Source organism: Coturnix japonica, chromosome 1, assembly GCF_001577835.2.
Source record: "Coturnix japonica isolate 7356 chromosome 1, Coturnix japonica 2.1, whole genome shotgun sequence".
NCBI lineage: Eukaryota > Metazoa > Chordata > Aves > Galliformes > Phasianidae > Coturnix > Coturnix japonica.
Genome location: NC_029516.1, coordinates 50727744 through 50753623, shown reverse-complemented (window position 1 = coordinate 50753623; position 25880 = coordinate 50727744). Strand labels below are relative to the sequence as shown.

Sequence of the window (25880 nt, the reverse complement as noted above, 5' to 3'; positions counted from 1 at the left end):
CACAGCAGTAAATATTATATTGTTAATAAAATCGACACAAACTACAAACCCCTCGCAGCTAATAAACTTCACTGAGAGACTGTCAAGTAACAACTGATCAAATCAGACGCTCCATTACTCAATCCTGGGTCTAACCCATCATTCATTTTCCTCACAGTTAACCAGAAAGCTTTTATCAGGAGACAGGAATAGGTTGTAAGCAAAAACTTAGTTGACAGTTTGGCAGAATCAAGAAGTTACATTTTCTCATGTTACAAAACCAAAACTTATAAAGGTAATCCTGATTATAGGTGGAGTTCTGAGTATAAGAAAACAAAACTCAGAACGTTGAGCTTTCTGCTCTTGACAGAAGTTAGTTCCATTCGTACATACTGTTACATAGCTTAAAAATAGCAACCACGCAGTTATGTTCCCCACTTGGCTGGACATTTGACTCTCAGTAAATGCTGAACCAGTTTCAACCAGCCAGATAGCGATTCCCCTCAAGCCCCCAAACGCACAAGAGATGCCTCTCTCAGCAAACACACTGCCAAGCTCAATGCCTAGAGCAAATGAAAATCTGTTAGGAAATCAGTTACAGAGGAAAGAGGTGGAGGTGGTTTCGTGATTTGCTCTCCTCTCCCTAAGGCTTTGGCAAGCACAGTTTCTGAAATAAGATGGCACTCATCATTTCCAGAGGCAAACATTACCAGTCTGCTCAAACACAGCTGCACTGGTAGCGACATGAAAAGACTTGGTATGAATTAGTCAGAGATTTAATCCAATCTAAGTGTAAGGATGCCATTCAGCAGAATTTGTTCCTAGCAGTGAGCACACACAAAAGCTTCTCTTTGCCTTTCATCCTCAAGGACTTTCTATCTAGTCTTTTTAATTCCATCCTTCTTTGAATGAATGCCATTCCTCTGCAAGGGTATCTGGGGGTCTGAGGCAGATATCCTTAGCTGAACTTCCCAGCTATCACGCAGAGGTAGGAGAGGGCACGAGAACTCTTGTTCACTTCATGCAGTTCTGAGAGATCCCATCAAGGGAGCTATAAGTTTTTGTGCAAGACATCTACACACAACACTTCACCAGCCCACCATTACGGGTCACACAGAACTATCTGCAGTGAAGCAACTCTCCAGCATGCTCTGACAGCCCCCAGGCCCTGTGCTTTGCCACTGTGCTCTTTGCAGGCTGGAATTTGTCTGACGGGGAATTCCAGGATCTTCACTGACAGACGATTCAATTCTGGACGCTGGGCTCAAACTGAAGAATTTCCATAATTCCTCATTTCGTAACATGAACCTCCATCTGGTATTTGAGTACCAGCCAGACTGGTCTTTTTTTTTTCAAAAATGCTTTTAAATGCAACAAGAAAGCACACTGAAAGAGACTGAAGGCAACAGTGATGACTCTCTCAGGGAGAAACATCACCAAGCTGCTGCCAGCTTAGGTCATAACTACAGAATCAGAAAGTATATTTGAGAAGAAAAAGACTGAAATTAGGAAATACTTCCTTCAGCTTTTTTTCAGCTGCTGCTGACCGATAGCACAGCACAGCTCCACAAACATGGGGAGACCAGCAGCTGAGGCAGAATGTCAGTGTGAAGTGGCTGCTTTCCTGGAAACCTGCTCAGTGCTCCTACACAACCTTTCATGTGGTTACTAAAAGGTCCTTTCCAGATAGAGCAACCTGGGGCTTTCAACATCCAGAAACCCCTCTCTTTACAGTTGCTCACCAATAGTAAACAATTCAGTATTCATATATTCACCACTAGCTACACTGATGTATGCACTGCTATCAAGAAGGGTTTTGTCCAGTGTGAAGGCTTAAGTAATGTGAAGAATTTATTCCTAATTAGACTGGAAGCCCCCACTGCAATTTGAATCACAGAATCATTAGGGTTGGAAAAGAACTCTAAGATCACCTCATCCAACCACCAGCCCATCCCCACTTTGCCTACCAACCATTTCCCTCAGTGCCACATCTGAACAGCGCTCGAGCACCTCCAGGGACGGTGACACCACCACCTCCCTGTGCAGCCTGTCCCAGTGCACCACTGCTCTTTTGAAGAATAAACTTTCCCACATACTCTCACCCCTTCCCTTGCCCTCACAATGGTGATTCTGTCCTTGGAGTGACCCAGAGCACAAGGCAGGTCTGCAGAAAAAGCCAAAATTATTAGTTCTTCACTGCTTCTGGTCTCTAAACCAGCATACTGAAGGATCAAATGAGCCCTGATCCCATTGGGAAGAGGTAGTTGCCATTGTAGAGAAACATGCCATATAGCATAATATACTTGGTATTTATATGCTCACTGTCTCCCCTATCCCTCCCCATGCGTACAGCTGTTTGTGTCCCAGTGCAGCCATTGGGTTTGGGGTGGGAGGGTTTAGGTTTTTTGCTATTTATTTTTGCAAGGAGGTACATGTAATTTGTTGAAGGAGTATAGTTGTATAGTTGTAACGTGTATTTGGCCAGGTAGGTTCTCATAATATTATCGCATAATAGGATGAACATTGCACAGTTATGCCCCTTTCCTGACATTCCATTAATTTTATTTGTATCCTATACATTCTAATTCTTTCTACAGAGAATACAGTTAAAAATGAAGTTAGTCCCAACAGAGGATCATCACATCCCCCATTCATTCAAAAACAAGAACACTGCCTATCCCCCCACCCTAATTCCTTCCTCTTCCAACTATAATTTGCTCCTTTTTGTTCCAGAGGCAGATGCTCTGATATGATACAGTATTCAGCCTCAGCATCACTCCTTTTCCCAGCTGCAAAGTATCAAGGATAAGCAGTCTATCATGTATAGGGACTTGAGTTTTATGTTATGCAAGCATGATGCATTCAGTGGAATACACGATGCCCCAGTACAGGCTATTAATGCTTCACAGTGCATTTGTTAGCAACGAGAGTGGAGCCACATTCACCTCCAAGTGAGCTTCTTGGGGGATTCAAGAAGACACGTGGGAAATCAGTTAACTTTGAGTCCTAACCACAGGAACAAGTAGGATGAAACACTGTCAGGGCCATCAAACACCCATCTGGACAAAGTGGAAAAGAAACAAGTATGATATTTGACTGCAACACACCCTCCAAAGGAAATGTAATGTTAACATCACTGGTTAGGAGACTGATAAAAAGGTTCAACTGGAAGCATGCATACAGTTCTTTCTCACAAAGAGGTACAGGAGGAGCATGCAGCTCACCAAGCTAACAACAAAGCTATGGGTCAGACCTCTCAATTTGCCCGGCTTCCTACTGCTTTTCTTTCAAGATAGTCAAAATGTGTGTAAGGTTTCAGGCTGAAACACAATGCTTGAAACCAATGAGACAAGGTTCTAGAGCACACTCCCGTGAGAAAGGAGCAACACAACAAAAGACTCCATATGTTAATAGTGTACAGGTTTCTCAGACTGGAAATAAACACATCGCAAACCAGTAATTTGATTTCATTGTACTTACACAGATGTGACAGTATATACACAATTAATGTCCCAACTCAGAATCAAATACTCTAAACCATGACCACAAACATTACATTAATGCTGTGTAAGATTATCAGCTTTCAAGGTTCATGAAGACGAATTTTCTCTGTTAAAGTAACTGATCTTGTAGCCATTTCTGTAACTGTCTGTCCTCTAAATGACATGTGTTGTGTGGGGTGTGAAGAAGGGGAGGATGGTGATCCTCATATATTTGAAACCCCATTTCCTTGCCAGGATGGAAGAAATATCACATCTTCCCCTATTTTTAAAAATAACAGCTTTGAAAGCTGAAGAACAGCATGGACTTAGGGATCCCTATTTCGCTCGTGTGTAGGGCTTAAAGAAACAGCTTCATTAACAAAGTTACTGGCAGAGAGAGGAAATGGATTCATTAAAATTATTAAGAAAATTGCTTTGGGTAGTTCACAAAGGTGCAGCAGCAATATACTAAAAACTGTTGGTATAATTATTCTGCATGTTGACTTCGGAAAATAAAATTTGAGTGTTGTTTTCCCCCAAAGACACAGAGCCACTACGCAAGGAAATGCTATAGGCCATTTATGCCACATCTGTGTTTGTTCCTGCAGCTAACAAAGGAATGTAAGATGACTACAAGGTATACAAGTAGAATGAATTCACCATAATACATTAGGGAGTTTAAGGGATAAGTACTGCTCTACTGCTTCAAGCACGTACTAGAGACCAAGGGTCCATAATCTCAAAAGAAAAGTTATTCAGTGTGTGTTTGACTTGCTCTTAAAAATACTTAGGATACACTAACAGCACAGTTAATTCAGGACTGCTCCAACCTGGCCCTGAGCAAGCTTGATTTTTCCTTTTCCATATATGCCACATAGCAGTGACTTCATTTCCATTAGTCTCCTGGTTACCCCACAGTGGATGTGACAAAAATGCAGCCATTAAGTAGATCAAGTAGGAACCTAAATTTACCAGAAAGATCAGTGTTTACATGTCTTTATAAATCCAGTCCAGAGGTGATGGCACATTTATAAGCATTTATAAATTATAGGTTGAGAAGTGCTAATATCTTAAAGAAACAGAACAAAACAACATCAAGCTTACAGAATCCAGCTGTAAGAAATGTGAAACTATGTCTCTGACAAACAAAATACAGTAGTGTTCACTGGACAGAAGAGGTGGTCCCTTCTGTAGTTTGAGTCCCCACTTGCTAACAGTGCGCTCCTGGGTGTCCCTCTGTCCATTATACTCACTACCTTTGGAGAAAGCATGCTGCTAGCACAAAGTATGGAGCTTGCCTTCGCAGAGATTATGCTGCATAATCCTAAGGTTATTCAACATTTAGTATTTCATTAACTCACAAGAAACACTGTAGAGAATGCTGGTGGTATCCACACACATCTGTTGTATTTAACCCAGAAAACCCTGACTGTGTATGTCAGGATCCAGGCATTAGACTCCCATGTAGCTCCACTCTGGAGGACACAGCAATTCACTTGCACTACAGATAATAGTTACACCACATTTCCTTAACATCATATAAAGTAAACTAAGAAATAAGAATATTTTGGAGAGGGGAAGTATTCACGTTTCCTTTCTCTTCTACATTAAGTATGTTGATTTGGATGTTGATTAAGGCAGCGCATCAATCTGCCCTGTTTAAAACTCTCATTTAAGAAGTGGGAAAATCTGCGAGTCAAATAGCCACGGAATAGTAGAGGTTGGAAAGAGCGTGTGGAGATTGCTTGGCGCGATCCAACTGCTCAAACCAGAGTCAGCCGAAGCAGGTTGCCCAGGGCTTTGCTCAGCCAGGATTTGAATATCTCCAAGGACAGAGTCATGAAGAACACTCTAAAGCTAATATAATATCCCTTACAGACAGATCTGCATATTTAACCTCCAGGCAGATTATTTTTTTATGTAACAGGAGAACAGTGGTAGCAAAGAGATGCTCAACTCTCGGCAGATATCACCCTAAAAGGTAAAACCAAGAGAGCAAAAAGCAGCAAGTCATTTTTTCCTGTATATTCACAAAACTCATAAACTCTTCAGATTTCCTTCTCGCCTTCAAACAAAGTGCAATGTTCATTCCCAGGCCTTGTGAAAGATTAAACATGAGAGTGTAACCCATAAAGATAACACAGAACTACTGTCTAGTTTTTGGGATTTGTAGCTGTGAATCTCATTTCATGCACTTCTTTCTAAACAAAGGTAAAACTAAGCCCACGGGTTCAACTAAGCTACCCTCTCCTCAAATAGAGTTCTTGCTGGTCAAGTTTCGAGATATCTGAATTGGCAGCATACAAGCTCTGGCAAATTCAGAATAATAACATTGTCAAGAAACTCTAGATTACTGAGTCTATCATGTTGCTCCAGATGTTGACACAGGACATGGAGCTTCTTAAGGGCTGCAATATGAAAGAGGCACCTAATGATATCAGAAAGGATTATTTGCAACCACTGGTTTAAAAATACATTTCCAAGAGTAGAGTGCAATTCCTGGCAGTGGGGCTACAGGGAATAGCTGTTCAATTGGCAACCAAACCACAAGGTTTTAAATAGGCAGTTCAAAGGCAGAGATAATTCCCTTATCCTGTCCTGTCAATGCTACAAAGCTGTGAGGAAATGTAATACTGATATAGAGTCGGGAAGCAAAAATGTTTACCTTTAAACTTAAGGTCTTTTAACTTTGTCTTTACAAAGCCACATCTTGGATTACTTGTAATGTGTAAAGATGGTTTAAAATATAGGAGACATGTAAAATACAGTCAAAGACCTAACATTCAATTTCAGTGCAACCAGGCTTTAGCTCTTTCAGGGTTGTCATTTTCAATTTGCTATGTGACAAATGCATTCATTAAAATGAAGTTCACTTACTGGGTGAGAATCTGCTGAGAGGTTGTGGTGGAAGTTAATGGTAGCAACTTACAAATACTTGGGAAATCAAGCTATTTTGCTGAAGAAAAAAACAACCAGGATCAATCACAGGGGAAGGCGGGTTTTGAAACAAGCAGATTTGTCTCTACAAATTCATTTAGAAGAAAGCCTGATGTAGTGGAAGTCTATTACACACATGCACGCTAGACGGATGAAACTACCAGCTCAGCCCTCAGATGTCCCTGGTCCTTCTTTCTTTGCTCCCCTGTAGGAGGGTCTGGCAACAAGATTTCAGAAGATTACCAGGTCAAAGTTGGAAGTGTATTTCAGCCAGCAGTCTAAAAGTGAAGTTAATCACCTCAGTACCATTAAGGACTGAGACAGACTGCTTCCACTAACTAGCCAGTAATTAATCACATGCCATGTAAACAGCACCTCATAGTACGCAGGTGAACAAGTCAGTGACAATTGTTATTTGAGGCAACAGATGCTGGGTGATACAGGTGATTCAACTAGACAAGACTACTACAAGCCCTGAGGGCTCTGGAAACTCTTGAACACTTTCCTGCTCCTGCAGGAAGTTCATCCTCTTCAAGCTCCATTTCAACCCCTGGCCGTTAAGACTGAAAAGGGAACAGGAGTTTTTAGATTCCTTACCATTGTTAAGTTCAAACAAATTAAGACTTTAGTGTTGAGTTTTCACATTCACTGTTTAACGAGGCAAAAGTAGACTGACTTTAGGAGTATAGATTTGTTTATAGCCTTCATTAAACACTCTAAAATTCTTATCCAAAATGTTAAACACGTGATGGCTTTTATAGTTAAGATATTAAACTACACAGTTTATATAGTGTATTTATATAGTTTAATGTGTCATTACGATACAATGCCCAGTTCTGAGATAAGATAATCAACAGCGTTTTCACAGATTCAAGGCTTAAATCAACTTCCAACAGACCAGCAGGAAAGTCCATAGTTTTTCTTCTACTTTCTTTCCTCTGCTTTTAGATTCTTCAGCAGAATAGAAACCCTCCCAGAAAGGAGAGGGATTCCTTTCAGCACCATCTGTCAATTCAGATTGCCAAGAACAGTACAGAGAGACAATTTCTAGCGTCAAGACAAAAGAAGACTTCCAAAATCAGCTGCTAAATTTGTAAGGTTAAGGACACCTCCCAGACTATATCAGTCACCAATAACCACACTAGGATGGTACTAGAGATTGCTGAGGTAAAAGATCTGTTATTCATCACCAGCAAGCGAGCTGCTCTGAACTCTGTAAATGGTCCTCAAAGGAATCCACTGTTAACGCTTTTCCTACCTCAACTGTATGTCAAGAACAGAATAAGGAATACAGTCTATTAAGCATTATTTAAAGTCCTGACATGTTTTCATTCTGTATTTTAGAGCTCATTTGAAACATTAAAGGGCACATTTCTTAAAACTGGACATTTGAAGCACAACCTCAGTCAAACACAATAAAGAAAATTCAGTACCCGCACCCAAAACAGAAGTGCTAACAGCCATTTCTGCCTTCAGAAGCGCCAAACATGCTTGCTCACCAAAACCAGTTCCCCATTTTCACAGCTTTCTCCTCTAGTCCTGTGGTTTCATTGGGTTTACTCATATCACTCAATAACATTAAGTACATAATGATACTGCAGAAAGGAACACCACCACTTCTGCGGTTGTAAATTTAGCCACATACTCTTCCTGTTAAGGCACAATTCAAGGCAATAACTAACAGTACATGCATCTACGATATCCAGCTGCCAGAATTCATGCTTCAGCCAATTTAGGACCATGCCACCACAGAAAGGGAACCATTTTACTCCCCTCATTTTGGCTATAAAAATGAGTTTAACTTGAACACCACACCAGTACTACTGTCCCATAGCCTAAGAAACAAGACAAGCCTGTTCAGTCAGATACGATCCAGCTCCCCAGAGGCTGTGCAATTATCATAACAGAAACAGAAGAGGAAAAGAAACACAGTTTGTGATAGACCCACACCCCGAAGGCAACAGGGTGATATTCAGCTGTTTTAGGCAGATCAAGAAAACACTCTTTGGATATTCATACACTTAGGGAAGAAGCTGCAAGAACAATAGCGTCCTTGGTTTTGCAAAGTCGCTGAAAATTGCTTGTTTTAATCACTTTAAAATCAATGTCTTGACAGAAGAAAACTATTTATTACTATTTTATTATTGTTACTGCACACTTAGCAGAACTTCATTCCATAATCTTCATTTGCCTTTAAAGTACTACAGCTAACTGGTTCCCAAAAAGCCTGGAGGAACATTAACTCAGGCAATCCAAAGGGCTGCTGTTGGGAACTGTGACAAAGCAATAGAGAAAAGCTCGCACCCACACCAGAAACGCTGCGGAACAAACTGAATGTTTGCTCTCATATCAACCTGGCACGCTCTCAAGGGAAGTTGTGGAAGTCTGTTGTTCAAAGCATTTAAAATGAAGACTATTTAAAGAAATGACAGCAGAAACAAAGCATAGGTGTCTAGATTATACTTCCTATAGTTTTGAAAGAAAATTAGACAAATATACACAGCTTTATTTTTGAGAAGGGCGATAGATTTGTGAGACATAAAACATCCCGGTGTGAGATGTTTAAGGGCTTTCACACAGAAAGTTTGCATTTCAGTGTTGTCTGCACTATCCATTAATAATCTCAGGGCTCAAGTAGGTTGGATGCCTGGCAATAGATGAGTTCAAAAGTCAGCACAAATATATGAGATTTTCCTTACCTGAGTGTCCCAAGTCATTCTCCCTTCAAGCCCTGACAAGCAGCTATAGAGCCGTCAACCAGACAGGAAACCTCCTTGCTCCTATTTCTTTGGGAATCTCAATTCAGGGAATACCCAGCATCTGCACCAACTGATGGGCGTGTTTTCACACAGGATTTTCAGAAAAGGTACTGTTAAGCATGGAAGAAAGGAGCGAGCATACAGAGGAAAGTATCTTCACAGCCCATCTATGGCGGCATACACTATATTGTGTAAAGAGTTCCTGAAGGAAAAGAATTGCTTTATCTTGGTTATAAGCAGTTATTTGTTTCCTGACTGTGTCATTTTATTGCGAGAGTCTGAGTCGCTGCTCTCTATGATGGAAAGCAGAATGTCTACTAGCTACTAAAATAACAGCTTTCTGAACTTAAAAAACAAAAACACAAAAAAACCACAACCAAAACTGCATCCTGTCAGACAAAGTAAATTAGAGGCTTACACCTACCATGTATTCAAAGCCAGAAGACACTCAGATCAAAGCTGTGTCATACCACCCATTAAGATTCAGTATAATTGCATTAGTACAACAAACAGTTCCACCTCAGCCAACGTTGCCATCCCTCAAAACCAAGAACCACAAGTCAGTATAATTTTGGCAACAAGCAACTCTTGTTCTCACGCAATTACCACAAGTTTACCAGTCATAGCTTTTTTATTTAAAGTCTTCCTTGGGCAGCCAAAAGCATGCCAGAACTGGATGTGAAAACAGCCACCCTATCCATATCTGCAACTAAACCCCAGGAGCTGCTGAACATTGACACATCTTACCTAAAATCTGAGACGTGGCCACAGACAGAACTCAAACATAACCGCTGACTTTTGTACTTCCTTTTCCCTCCACATCCCTGCCAGTTTTTCTACCTACATTCATGCTTCTAATTCATGTGACACAGATTTCAGAACAGTCTTTCAACAATTCCTGGACATTCAGGTCTGACTTTGAAGTCTCCCAAGAGATTCCCCAGGCACCAACCAGGCAAAACCCACACATTCCTATTGGGAATGCATTTGTCCTCCACAGAGGACTGATGTGTTTGTAACAAACAAAGCTAACCTGGTATAATAAGAATGGTATAAGCAGAAGGTTACTGTATCTATTAAGGTTCTCAGTGCACTCATTTGTATTCAGTGTTAATCATACAGTATACAAGGAAAGAACAAATAAGAGAGATTTAACTTCACTGGTTAACTCTAGACATCATGCTTGATCTTTTGGACAGAAAAGACTTGAGAAATTAAAAATAGCCAACGTTAAAAAGCCATTCAGAAGATTGAATTTAAGGCTCACGGCCCATTTTCAATATGAACATCTGTTTACCTGACAATTCAAACAAGAATCACAGAATCCTTAGAGTTGGAAAGGACCTCTGAAGACATCTAGTCCAACTCCTCTGCAGTCAGCAGGGACACCACAGCTAGATCAGGTTGCCCAGGGCCTGATCCAGCCTTACCCTGGAAGTCTCCAGGGATGAGGCATCAACCACATCACTACACAACCAGTTCCAGTGCCTCTCCGCCCTCAATGTAAAAGATTTTTTCCTTATATCTAACCTAAATCTACCCTCCATGAGCTTGAAACCATTTCCCCTTGTTCTATCACCACAGACCCTGCTAAATAGTCTGCCCTCCTCTTTCCTCTAATTCCCCATTAGATACTGAAAGGCTGCTATCACCTCTCAGCCTTCTCCATGCTGAACAGCCCCAACTCTCTCAGCCTGTCCCCATAGGAGAGGTGTTCCATCCCCGAGATCATTTCTGTGGCCCTTCTTTCGAGGTGCTCCAACAGGTCTGTGTCTCTCCTGTACTGAGGACTCCGTATCTGGATTCAGTGCTCCAGGTGAGGCCTCACCAGCACAGAGGGGGAGGATCACCTCCCTCAACCTGCTGACCACTCTTCTTTTGATGCAGTCCAGGATGTAGTTGGCTTTCTGGGCTGCAAGGGCACACTGTTGACTCATGTCCAGCTTGCCATCCACCAGTACCCCCAGGTCTTTTTCAGCAGGCCTGCAGCTGCACTCAATTCTTTCATCCCCCAGCTTGTATTGGTAACAGGGTTGCCTTGACCCAGGTGCAAGATCTTGCAAGATATCAGAAGCTTACATACTTTACTCACAGATAACTTCTCTCAACAGAAGAGGTTTTTTTGATCTGATACAGTCCTGAAAGGTCAAAAATCCTATTTCCATAGATTATATTTACGCACTTTTAAAACTTACGTACCACCTTCAGCCAGCAAGTTGCTCAAAGTGCAGAGCTTCAGAGCATGCCTACTCTCCTAGAGTATGTTGTGTTGAGGACAATGTAAACCATCTGTGTTACACTGTCTTTCATGAGGTGAAGTTGTACCACAAAACAGCTAAAGATAGCACAATGATTATATGTTTGCAAGGAAGTAGCAAATTAAGCCTTCCCTTAGCAGACTGAAAACAACTACTGCTCGAACAACGACAATTTTCTACAACAGTCTTTCCTATTTATTTCCAAAGCCAAAATATATGATTCTCAATATCCTTTAAAGGGTTATGAGTCAGCCACAAATCCAGGTCAGGCTTTTTTTTCCTTCAGATCGGCAGGGATTTTTACATGGCATGACTGAATCTAAGTAACATGCTTAACAAGTGCACCCGAGATCCAGAAATGAGAAGTTTTAGAGAAACAGGAAGACAAATTCAGCTGGAAACAAGCCTCCTGCCAAGAAAGCACATTCTGTCCTCACTATAAAAATCTATTTACTCATCTTCAAAGCAGCAAGATGAGGGCATACTCACAAGTACTAACCAGATAAAGCAACAACTACATGCAGCCGGTGTCATACAGTTAGCATTCAGACACAACGTCTATACCCAGTCCTAGTTTAAACCCTACTTTTTGCCAGCTTGCCACCATTTTAAAGTAGAGCTCCTGTAGCCTCTGCAAAGTCTACATTATGAGAAGCCCTATTTGACTGCAATACAAAACTTGTTTGTTCCCTAGCACTGCAGCATCTTCCTCAGATGATGATGATGCTGTCACTTACATGGTACAATACATGGTACAGTACATGGTACAATAAAGGAGGCTGCTCCAGCATTTTTGTTTCCATACTTCATTACTTCTCCAGATCGATAACACATATTCTGCTGGCTACTCTCCCTCCTTCCAGTTGCACTCTAGGGAAATCGATGCATTTGAATGATGTACACTTACATCACCACCTACCAATCCAAACAGGACAGAGTTCACGCATTAAGCCACACACCCTTTGGAAGATAATGAAAGAGGTGCACACATAAAGCAGAAATCTATCATCTCCGATTTTAAAGGGCAAGGATAGATCAAGAGAAACAACATACAAGTGTAATCTAAGTGAGCTGCTGGACCCTTTGCTGAAGCTCTTAGAGCACACGTATAGTTCAGCATAAAGTGAATGTTATCACTTATTTTTTTTTCCTTACTGTCTTACACAGTCACGGGTGAGGTCAGACAGAACCCTGCTGATGTGGCAGCTGTTCTCTCCCTTGAGCAGATGATTTCATGCCAGGAGCGTATGTTTCAGCCTATACACTTATTTCAGTCAAAGAAAATATCCTAAACCATCATGAGTTTAAAAAAAGATTTTCTGACCACAGTGTGGCAAGATTGGGGTGGAGAAGGAGAGAAGGAAAAACAGCTTTGTTTAAAGACAGTTTTCCAAGTTCACATTTCCAGCCAGAAGCAGCTTTTAGTACCACTATTCTCAGTAAGAAACTACAGGGCCAGTTAATTCAATTTGTTTTTATCCTTAAAGAATAACTAGATTTGTATGCTGTCTAGCTGTGAACAGAGCTGTCTAGCTAGGCTTACAGCATGCATGCGGGAAAGGGGATGAGTTGAGTGTAGAAGCAGCCTACAAGAAAATTACAGTGCAAACACTGTTAGTGCAGTACAGCATTTGCAATCACCACAACAAGCAAACTGTTGAATTAGATCTCAAACAATGGAAACAGGTGGAGAGAAAACATGGTACCATCATGTCCTTTGTTTCACAGCAGGCAGAAGGGCAATGACATTCCACGCAAAGTTCATAGGAGGGCAATGGAGGAAGTGTTCATTTCTTCCCAGGAGTTAATTACAGCGAAGGAAAGTCAGCCTCAGTTTCACCACAACAAAACACAACTCAATGAAATGTATGCACAAGACCAATCTAAGAAAGACCCTGGTCTGGAAGCCAAATGGAATTCAAGGACTGCCCACCCTGGCCACGAAAGCACAGCTCTAACGGTGCCTTGCTTACCCAGCAGCATTATTATTATAGGCTTCTATTTTTATCTGGACAGTAAAATGTACATGAATACAGTTACAAGCTTCTCACCGCTTTACCCACTAGTTTTGAAGTTCAGAAAGGAATGCATAAACACCCCATTTATCAGCTGTACAAGCCTGACTGCTCAGTGCCTGTTACTCCCTGCGTGCCTACTTTGTTTCTTTGGATTATCATTGACACCTGCTTAATTCTTTGACTCCAAGATTATTTGCAAGTACCATTTATGGTAGTTTTGCAGAAACTCGTGCCTGAAGAGCCTGACAGATTGCCAGCTCACTTCATTAAAAAACCTCCCGTGGTAACAGCTTTCTTCCACTGCTGACTAGGGCTGTGTTTGAACTGGTGACCCTAAGCTGAAGTGCTTCGCATGTCAACAATCAGCTGTGCCAAGGCAGCCTGTAACCTGTGAAGATGGGGAATTCTTAACACAGAGCCTTCTCTAACTATGGCAGCTGTTATTCCCCTAGAAAAACAGAAGAGCTAATAAATACGTTTTTTACGATAATCTGTAGACATCTAGAAGGTGCCAAACTTTGGTTTTTAAACAGCTTGTTAGGAGAAGGCACAGTGAGGGTGGGGTCGGAGGTGGAATAATTCCATGCCAGGCAGACAGCACAGTTCTCTCTCTGGGTTGAGTAAATCTGGAAACAGACTATGAAACCTCTTCTAGTAGTCCTACTGCAGAGCAGCTGCCAATCAGGAACAAAACAAGGACCAAAAAGACCACAAACAGGCCACTCGCCATTCTAGTTAACACCCTGAAATGCAAAGGAACCAACAATAGAACAGCAGACAGGCTCCACCCCTGCTACAGCAGTGCAGCCTGCCAGCAAGTGATTTATCAAGGCTCCACAGCCTTGTAAACTGGAAAGCATTCTTCAGGCTCCTGCCAGCTGTCTCAACTCAGGTTAATACCAAAACACTAGTTACAGAGCCTGCGACAAGCTTCACTGAAAACATGATTAGAAGGTGCCACTCAAACACATCAGCTCAATACTTCTCTTAGATCTAAGGAAGCTGAGTATTAGACCACTGGCACTAACTACTTTCATTAACTTTAATATTTTTTCCTTCATAGAAGCACCTCTGTGACTTCTCTTTCACCATTCTCAAGCACAGGGAATCACAGCTGCCTCACCAGCTTCTGAAGGTGGAGAGAATTAACGACAGAGAGGAGAATTAACGACAATTCACAAAGAACCAGATCCAAAGGGTTCTGCTGGCAGAACACCAAGGGCACCCAAAGCATCAAGCAGTTTGTGTGCTCTGCTGCTTCGTAGGCTGAGCTTTTTGCCTTGTCACATGCTGAGCGCTTCAAATTCATGTGGTAAAGGCAGTCCCAGTCCCAAGTACCCTGAACACAGTAAGCTCTGCACCCAGGCCAGCAGTTACAGAGCTCAACATATGAAAGCTCTTCTGTTAGTGAACCTGAGAGATGCACAGATGTGCTAAGCTTTGAGTGTTACAAAAGCATCAGAGCTGCAGTTAACTTCCTCATTCTTCTGTATTACAGCCAGTAAAATGAATCACAGTGCACAAGCACCTGTTTGACTGCTCAGAGAGGCCTCTCCTAGCAGTGCTCCCACATACACTTCCTCTCACCCAGCTGTACTACAAGCCTTGAATTAACACTCTCCAGAGTTGATGTGTTACTAACCTTGACAGAACAAAACAAAATGAGGCAAATGAACAGCCTTTCAAGTCTAATTTCAGACACTGTTCAGATGGTGAAAACCAAACTGGGTACAGGAAACCAAATCAGGGTACAGAAAAGCAGAAAAATGGCTTAATCCTGAAAAGATTCTAAATAGACAAGGAAAATACTTGCAGTATAAGTAGTTCTGGTTCAATACTGCTGCCTCAAGGGACTAAAGATTACTAGGACAGGAGTATGTCTGAATTTGAAGCACCTTACCCGCCCTTTAGAGCAATACTTCACCCAGAGACGAGCAGGCCTACAGGGCCAGGGAAGAAACTGTGAGTATTTCTGCTTTTAAAAAGCCATCCTTGTGTTGAAATATGTAACAAACTTCAGCTGAGGTCATATTTTCAAACATTCAATGTTCAGTCAAAATTTCTTGTTTATGAACTACTATATGAATCACAGTTAAAAAAAAAAAAAGCCTGTCACTCTCCTGCTGAACACTGCCCTTGAAATCCCACACAAGCATTAAGTGTTTTTAGACTAAGGGAAGGTTATGAGAAGAGCAATGTCATTTGCAAATGAGCTCTCTGGAGCAGGAAACATCTTAATTTGAGTTCATTGCTGTTCAAAACAACGCACCTGGCACTTCCTATGAAAGCTTTACACAATCTGTTTAGTCAAAGGTGTATTTTGCATATAAGAAGGTGCTGGTTTCTAGAAACAAAATACATCTGCTACAGCTGAGCAACAAACATAGGCACTGAATAAGGCTCCAGAATAAAAAGAATGAAGAAGAAAAAGCTTCCCCCCCTTACTGGGCACATTTTGGGCACTGAGAAGAAATGAAATGGAAGATACGCTGTAAGGAAGTGAGAGGGAATAGAAGGAAGGACGGCTGCTTTTCAAGGATAAATACAACTACAATTTCAGTTCACAGAGCGCAACCATACAGATCACATGAGCTTTATGGTTTATATGAATACACACACACCCCTTGCTCACCACAGACAAGTGTGGCAGGAGGACTGGGGCTTCTGATCATTACTGCCCCGCTGCCTGTTCAGGATGCCAGCGGTCTTCTTCCCACTGATGTCAGTGAAGCTTCGGAGCAGCCACTATCCTGAGTCATCAGCTCTTACACACATAATTCAACAGGCAGGACTCAAAAGTAAGGATGACTGCTGACCCTGTTATAATCCTTACCCTGCTTGGAGAACTGAATACTGAACACAGCAACAGTTCCAACGCTCAACATTTTGCAAGATCACACAGTTAATGCTTTATCATAAACTACATCCTTCATACAGCTTTTATGCAAGTTAAAACAAAGTATGCTTTTAAATAATTGTTTATTTAAGAATAACACAAAAATATTTGATGGCATGCCTTGAGAAAGGAATAGTACTGGCAAGAAGTCTGCAGCCATTACTCATCTGAGATGAACCCAGCTTCTTCTAGAATGTGACCTGAATGTGACACATTGCCATAGCTGCAGACTCAAAACTCAAGCTACCGCTAATGATTTTGTACATTAGCAGAAAAATTACTTACTAAGTCTACTACTTAATTCTCGTACCCAGCTAACTGATCTAGCCCAGAGTACATCTAGTATACCTGCATCACTGGCACAGAACAAAATTACGTTCAAGTCAAAGCATATAATGAATTATTGTATGCCAGCAGTGGCTGCCAAGCTCCACAGGTCCCAAAGAATACTGATAGATATTACACTGTAAATATAATTGCCCCACTGCCTGTTTTAACATGCTTAAAAGCCAGTATTTTAACAGATAATTTGAGCATACTGTTGCTTGGCCAAAGAAGTCTGGGGGCCAACATCAAAATGAGGCCACTGGAATCATTTTAGCTATTGTTAAAAGATAGCCTACGCTCAACCTAAAATCAGTACTAGGGTTAGAAAATGGCCTCTACAGACTCTCATGCACTAATGCACATTTTCCACAGAGTAGTAGAATGTTAAGGGAGGTGTATTTATTTATTCAACCTAAGTCAAGGATCTGGACAAGGATTTTGCTTGCCTAATGGCACAGAATACCAAATCTATATATCACCCTTTAAAAAGAAGGGAAAGAAAAGCTAGATGCACACAGCCACTTTGTAAGTTGAGCTGAGCCCAAATCAAAGAAGAAATGAAAAGAGCTGACAATCAGCTGACCTAGACAGGTTCTTCTACAAGATGAGATATTCACTAATGTTATGCACCAGGCCTTTCTCTTTTGGTGATGCTCTCATGAAGCTTCTCTGTGGAGCACGGCAAACCTACATGGTTCTTCATGATTTAGTGCAGCTCCCAAACACTTATTTCTATCACAAAGAACCACAAGCACTTGGAAACCTCTCAATAAATATACTGCAAACCTGTTCTCCCACAAAACATTCACACTGTGCCCTGAACTTGGAAGAGTCTTTCAAGGAGCATTGCTCAATCTGGTAGGAAGTTTTTACAGGAAGTACTGAACAGTTTGGACTGCAGGTGCTTTTTAAGAGGTTACTTTGCCTCCTAACGTGATAGAAATAATGGTGATAATACCTTAATGGGAAGGAAAAAGCCCTGGCTGATATTAACAGCTCCAGTGGAAGAACGGAAAACATAACTGTCTTTTCTACTTGCCATGACCCAGAGGAAACTCCAACTTCCTTCCTATAAACCTCCATCAAGGGTTTTGTATAACCTTAGATTAAGATTCGTACATAAGAAGATATTTCCGATTAATGGCTAGGGAATAGGACTTCACAAATATTTAAGATCCAGCAACAGCCTCTCCTACTCACCTTATAAAACTATTTGTGAAGTCTGAACTAATCAATAGAGACCATTATCTAAACAGTTACTAGGTTTACTGTGTAAGTAAGAGAACAGGGCTGACTAAGCTGCAAAACCATAAGTTTGTTAGCCTAACTCTGGCAAAGATTCATCCTACAAAAAGAAACTTCACTGCAAAATCATCTGTGTCTATTCCAAAACATCTTTACTTTTATATGAATCCATTCTATCTAACAAAAAGGCTCATCAACAAATGACTTGCTTTCACATGAGGCCACGACAGGCAAAGGTTCCTAAAGCAAAGCAAACCTTCTGAGCCTCTTAACTGAGAGAACATTATCCTAACATTCAAAGGGGGACCGCTAGCCTCAGTGCTAGGAAAATGAAGGCACAAAGAGAACCAACACACAGACTCTTGGAGCTAGGAGTTAAAAACCCTTCCTTCTACCCAAAAGCGGCCCTATAAGCCCTTTGGCTGGGATGCTTCAGGATCTTTTCAAGTCAGTGTACCAAGCAGGGCTCCAGCCACCTCAGCTCAAACCTCAGTAAGCATTCCCATCTCTATACTGCGATTGTCAGTTCACTGGCAGCAGTTTGCTGGATACCATCCCAACCATCTCAACAAAGTAAACAGTATAAGGACAGTTACTTTAAAACAGATCATCCAACCCTGCAGAAATTTCCTCATATTTTTACACAACCAGAACTCCACCAGGAAGTGTCTCTACCTAGATGGATAGATTTCTTTCTTTCCACTAGGTATTACCAGCAACGTAATATCACTAAGTACACCTTACAAGGCAGTCTCCTCCCCCAGAATGGTGCAGAATATGAGTATGCACTGTAAGAGGGCAGAAAAACCTGTTCCTGATCTTCTGCAGAAGACCAATTAAATAAGCTGGTGCATTATAAAGAGAGTTCTCCTCAACAAAGGAGAAGATCTCCTCCTCCTTGTAAGATATCTGGAAAACAAGTAAGGAGCAAACTTATGTAGATGGCCTTTCCTCCAATGCACAACCTAGCAAACTGGACAGCAAGTTTCACATGGACTCAGATGGAGACACTCAGCTCTTCTTCTGTGACCCTTCCTCTCCCCCTGCACTGCCCAAGAAATATCACACTGTGATAAACGTTTCATGTTTGATAAAACACACTTGATTCAGCTCCTAGCAGTTATCTGCTGAAGCAGTTAGGGCCTTTAAAGTCCAAATGAACTTAAAGTTGGTTAAATTGTTTGTTATGCACACAAATCTTTGAGAGGCCATCAGGCTCACCTATTGTAAAGAGAAGGCTATGACAACACTCAGAAGGCTAAGTATTTATTCTAGGGTGCAATATTTTTTCCTAAAAATTGATAAGTTTCTCAATTTAAAGTCACTTTTCAGTTCAACTAATTTGTCCAGAGTCCCAGGATTCCAAAGATGCAAGCCTACAAAGCTGGTATTTTAGAAGAGCCTAAAATTTCCACACACCTAGGTTCCACCAATTCTCACTGCAATTTGGATCCTGTCTCCTTAGGTTCTATAGGAATTCCTTCAAGAAGTGTTCTGCTGTGAAAAGGAAGCTGCTCCTGCTGCTCCTGCACACAATTCCAAAAAGACTACCTCTGCAATGCTGGAAACACACCTAGAAGGAGTGTAGAGTATCATATTTTCACTATTTAGGATGACATCAATACACCTGATCTCCGTACAAACCAATTCCAGTGATTTAACTGTGAGGAAAGCTTGAGGCAACGTCCTAATCAAGGTCATTTGTCAACAATTTAAAACAAACAAACACCTGCAGTAAGTTCTGCCTGTCTGCACACAGCCTCTTTGCCTCGGCCCTTGCCATCAACCTGACTTCTCTTTCCCAGGATGCCAGTCCAGACCTTCTCCCAGCAGCATAAATTTGCTTCAACAGTTAAATGGTGCCCCACTTGAGAGAATACACACACAGACCCCACATTCTATGCAAACTGAGCTCTCCCCAGCCAGTCTGTAGCACCACTTCAACATACCAACACGGCTCTGGTTTTTCAAGAGCCTCTATCTGTCTTCTAACAAAGCCCAGGGCAAGCTGACAGCAGCTGGTGATAGAGCCAAGCCCCACTCCCAAAAACTTCAACCCTATAGTTATCTTCTTTGCACACGGTGCTTTACGCTCCAAACATGGAGCTGTCCTGCCATGAGAAGAAAAAAGCAAAGCAGCTGTTTTGGTTTATGGGCTGTGACCCAGTAAAGCAGACAGTCCTAACATGTACGGTAGCACTATGAACATTAGAGCACTTACGAGGAACAGGATGGGAAAATGTTTGTTACCTGCAGAGTCAGCATGATGACTTCTGCACCTCACTACTGTCAAAGAAGGTTGGCTGTATCCTGTCCACTTAGGGGAAGAGTTAAAGAGAATTAGGTGCACAGCTTGGATTTCAGGATTAAATTCTGCTCCGTTACATTCAAAATCATGCTTTTAATGTATGCAGTGATACTTATCTCATTTGTAACGAGGCTTGTATTTATTTACAAAGGCTTTAAATCATATTACTGCCAAAAGTAATACTTAAATCCAATTTATGTAGTCATTTTGTAAAGAATAGAATAGGGCAACTGTGTTAGAACTGGGCTAATGTCAACAGGCCTGTCCTCACTTACTGGGCACAGTAACCTCACAAAGTCAAAAGAAAATGGTTTATGCTTTTGCTTCTGCTTCATAGAAGTTGAACCAAACAGTACCACATGTCCCAAACCTGTTGTTACTGCTGGGCAATCCCCAGCTGAAAAGCTTCAACTTCACAAGCAGAAGAAAACATTTCTTCTGCAAACCAAACTGCAGCAGTAATGTACAGCACAAAGCTTCAGAGAAGCTCAGAGCTACTGTGCGTGCTGTCGTACCCATTAAATTCAGTGTGTTCACTTGTTATGGTGGCGTTTATAAATGTCTTTTCACTACAGGGGAAAACCAGCTATGCAAAAGAACATGCCACATCATCAAGCTGACAGATGTCAAAGATTTGCTCTGTTAGCACAGTATACATCTTGCTTGAAACCTGTAAGCAGGAGAACACTTTCAAAAAAGCGAGACTCAAGAAAACTGTGTTTCTTCATTGTACCAAATGAAGCTTCATTGCATAGTCATAACACAAGGGGTAAGCATAATATGCCTGGGAAAGAAGAGAGCAATGGAAGTTCAAATTGCAGCTGCTGCTGCACATGCACAAAGAGATGGAGAAAAACAACATAAGTCTTACTAACCAGCTGCATGTACTGGGTAGTGCTCCCATCTTCTGTGTAACAATAATAGGAAATGGAGGTACCTTGCCTTTTACACAGAACATACAAGTTATGAGAACAGAAGGAAGACTATGCATTTTCCAAGAAGCCGCTCTCTTTCACAGAAAGGCAGCAGAAACTTGCAGCTGTGTATGAGATAGCCTCCTGTGCTTCAGCTGTTTCACTAAAAACTAACTAAAGGGAACATTTGGTGGGGAGAAGTCACAGCTTGCTCTGGATACCAGAAAGAGACAACAAGTGTGAAGCTGACAACTGTCTAGGGTCACAAAATAACTTCAGTGTAACACCTGAATCCAGGTCTGTGAGGAAGGGCGCTTAAGAGAGACAACTATCAGTGCAGTACATTAAAACCGCTCCTCAGAAAGAGCAGGGAAGTTACTTTTGCCACAAATTCCTGCCGCAGTGCTGTCTAGACTTACAGACTTCATGTATAACACACCCATGTCAGAAAGCCCAAGGGACTGACAGCTAAGGAACAATGCCCTATCAAATAGCCACACAACAGATTGTTGTCACCACTGCATCAGAGCAGGAGATAACTGGGGAAGGCCCCTTTTCACTTGCCCTTAACCAGAGATCTTGAGCACACATGGAGGCTGAAGACATAGCTCAGTCCCAAAACAAATACCTCAAATACCTCCAGCCAAGACACCAAGTTCCAGCTTAGATTTGTGGCTTCTTTTCAACTTACTGAGGAAAGAAAAGACTTAGTCCACAAGAGAGAAATTACAACCAAGTTTACAGCAGCAAAGCCACACCATTTTTAGATGTTTTTATTCTGTTTTTAATGTTGCTGTTTACCAACAAAGCTGTCCAAGCTGTGCCTTCACATCTGGCAAGTCAACCATTCAAAAACCCTTCACAAAATCTGTCTGTGAAATGCATCTCAGACAGACTGAAAGAACAAGCTACATCAGGAAAAGGAGAAAGTCATTTACTCGTTTAAGTGCCTCAAGATGTCAGAACAGAGTCTGAAGGGAAAAAAAAAAACAGAAAGAACCAAAAATCCACACCATGCACACTTCCCCCAGCTGACAAACTGCACGTAAGGGAGATAAGAAAACACAGTCACCAAGTCTATGGATTGTTTGAGCTCTTATGTCTCATTGTCAGTATCAGTACTGGCCTAGGCATGATTTACCATCTATCTACGGAACCAGCAGTCAGCAATTCTAATTACACAGGAGAATGTACTCTCAATCAGAAGTGCTAAAAACAGCCATAAAAAACTGGAACCTTTCAAAAGTATGATGAAATTAAGAGACAAGTCAGGCTTACTAAATTAATAAGCTGGCATTAGAAGACAAAATCCACACAAGGCTGTTCTGTTTACTTCCCTTTCTGAAGGCAGTAGTACTGATTTCATTCTTCCTTGTTAATCTTATGCTTCATCCCTATTAACAGGCCAGGCAGGAGCAGCAAGAGCTCTGCAATGTTGCTCTACATTACTCCCAGCAAACTGAGCTGCCTCTTCTCTGCTGGCTGACCCAAAGTGTCTATATACACACACACACACAGAGAAAGGTTTCTGAGACGATACCTGACTGCTTATAGAAGACATCTCCATAATTTAATTTGCAAGCAAATAACTCAGTGTGATAAGGGGGAAAAAAAGAAGAAGAAGGAAAAAAAAAAAAAAAGAAGAAGAAATCACGTCTACTGCGCTGAGTGATATTAAAAAGTATATCCTAGGGCACAGTGATTTCAAGAGAGGAAATCCATCCATCAAGAAGGACCACAACTGGATGTAGCGCACTGCCTTACTCCAAAGGCAAACACTGCAATAGCAACAGGATCACAGACTGCCTTGGGAAATGGATGGGCATGCATACATTGATCCTCAATTATCGACTCCAATTCAGTTCAAGTTTGAAATTACTGTTATCTGACTGCCCATTTAATTTACTTGTTTCTGCTGCATGAGAATGGCTCGTGCACTGATCTTCCCTGCCTCCAGGTTTGGTTAGTGTTCCACCTTCCATCTATTATTTGACACCTTAAGAAACCAAAATGTGTGAGCACTGCCAGAACCAGTATTGTACAAGGATTGCTATACTTCGTATTTCAGTATGGTTCCCAGTATCAGCTGATGAGACTAGCCAGTTTATAGGGAGTTCATGGACTAAACATGCATGTAGGTAGCATTTTTTTTTAAGGCATTAGTTGTGAGGTTTGCAGGAAGAGAACACCAGAGTAGCTTTCCGAACACGCAGTCCAGTGAAATTGCTAACTTCACCCATTACTCCAGTCTTAAATCACAGAGCACACTGAAGACAGTTGTTGGGCTGACTCCAATGCCATTCACTTCTCCATCTGTACCATTACTAGGCTTGACTACTTGGGGATGTGGACAGTGTCACACAGCAATGGTTCCCATTCAGAAAGTCATCAAAATAAGAAAGTGGGAAAGACTGTTTAACATTGTTGCAAGTAGTAATTACACTTTAAAACACAAAACAAAACAACCCACCTAGGGTTCATGACTCTTTTAAGAGAGAAGGTAGACATTACTTACTTTGAATACTATTTTGCAAGTATGTTTGTATACACACTACGTGCCAAGTGGCACAGTTACAAGCTATCACAATTTTCCCAGGCCTGCATCTATTCACACCCACACTATCTTGCAAATTCATACCCACATGCATATGTGAAAACAGATGTAAGGATTCATTAGTATATGCATAAGTTGCTATTTCATGCCCTCAAACATGTATATTCACAGACACTGACGGTCTCCTTAGTGTACTGATCCCAGGAAGCGATGAGGATTCTTATCCTAGCTGTGTCTAAGCTCATAAAGGTCATCTACAATACAACCCTGCAGTTTGTGCATTTCCCTTCAAAAGCCAAGAGGATGCAGGCTTTTATCCCTTTTATAAAATGGCTGGAACAAGTGAAGATGAAAGGACTTCAGCGCAATGTTAGATCAATAGTATTCTCACTGGTTTAAAAGGTAACACTACTTTCCCAGATAAGAACAGGCTTCAGACAGAAATCCTGCAGTGCTGCAAATGCCTATCTCAACTAGGGAGCAAAGTACAAGAGAACAGAAAAGCAACTATGAATATCTCCTGCACATTGCACCAAGTCGATTCAACCCTACCACTTCATAAACAAATCCTGACACACAGCGTCTCCTACTTAATTTTACTTGAATGCACCATCCTTAGGGTACACCACCGGACAGGGAGACCTCCTGGATCAGTGCAAAGCCCTCTGAAAGAATCAAAGGGGAACTACTTGGCTACAAGCATCTCAGTACAACCCAAATGGTACATGGAACATGAATCCATTAATCTAAAAATTAGTTCTTCAAAAAACTAAAACAATCCCGAACTCGGTTCTAGTATTCCAATCACTTTTATCGTAATGCTTTGAGACACTAAGTAACAGGAAAATGTAGTTATTTCTTCAGTTATTGGAAGCCTCAGGTTTCTCCAAATGCTTGGTAACAATTTTGCCAGCACAAGTATTTTTACAGGGTTCCTCCAAAGGAAGGGGGATTTTTCTTGACAAGACCAGCTGATAGAAGCAGAAGTGGCCAAACTCACAAGCACAGCTGAGAAGTTTACAGAGCTATGAGGGAAAGCAGACACAAGCTAACAGGGAACTTTGGTCTCAGAGACAGCAGCCCCATCACCAAGACATCCCCACCTAACCACTAGTGCCATTACAACCTCTGTGGGACTGCACTGTAAACCAGACCAGGTTCGCTATCTTTTCTTCCAGCAAGGCTATTTTTAAACTGAGATCAGTTTTCTGATTAGACTTCTCACGCGTACCCAGACAGCTGTCCTGTGTGGCAAAGGACACAGCACCCAGGATAAAATCCAAGCAGCTGGAGGCAGAAGCACTGCCCACAGACACTTCTACAAAACACACCCTTCTAATTATTCCCCTTGGGCATTTAGCTCTGATGATTGCTTCTATTGTTTCAGATGTGAAGGACCTGAGGCCTCAAAGCCCATTTATTTACCAAAAAGTAACCCACTTCACTAAACAATGTAGCTATAGGGAAGCTGTATATAAAGTCTGTTAAGAGGACAAGGAACTCCTGTCTCCCTTTAGTACGGTCAGATTTGTAGCTTTGCTATTATCAACGTTTAATTCAAGAGAGGTAAAAAAAAAAATTAACTCTCAAATCAAGCACCATACTCATCTTACCCCATTGGCTCTGCTGCTGCACAGTCTAGCTGAGAAAAGTCCTGGTTTTAATAATGCTGGAAAGGAAGATCATTTTTAAGTGAAAAGCACAAGTCAAGCAACAGAGGAATTTTGTTTGTTTGCCTCTAGAGTTGCCTTTTTATTTAAGAAAACACAATGGAAAGCATAAAAATCTCAGAAGAATGAAGGAAACAATGCCCTAAAGGAAAGGAGCACAGAGGCTCCAACAGGAGGCAAGACAGGCAAGAACTATTAGGCTGTAGGTCGCTAAGCTGTGCAGACTCAATGACCCCCTTCTGCCCAGAAATTATTGCACGATTATGCATAAACTGCCGTCTTGATAGCTGCCATGCAATTGCTCGAGTACTCCTGCTAAACGTTTATTTCTTCCTGCTTGCAAGGCCTTAAGCCAATTCAATACCCACAACAAGCGATTTGGCACAGCATTCAGAAGCCTGGGGACAGGAACATTTATAATACAGTGCATAGAGGTGACAAGATGTAGCTATTACACTTTCACTGAAAAATCAAAATGGATCTCTACAGAGATACACGACATTTAAGCTGCTCCCACCCAAACAAAAGGCCTC

At 41.5% G+C, this 25880-nt stretch overlaps 1 protein-coding gene across 9 annotated transcripts in view; it reads right to left on the bottom strand.

Moving 5' to 3' along the window:
• The window catches only part of MICAL3 (microtubule associated monooxygenase, calponin and LIM domain containing 3), a 165777-nt gene that overhangs the window by 108332 nt on the left and 31565 nt on the right, over positions 1-25880 (bottom strand). The window lies entirely within an intron of this gene.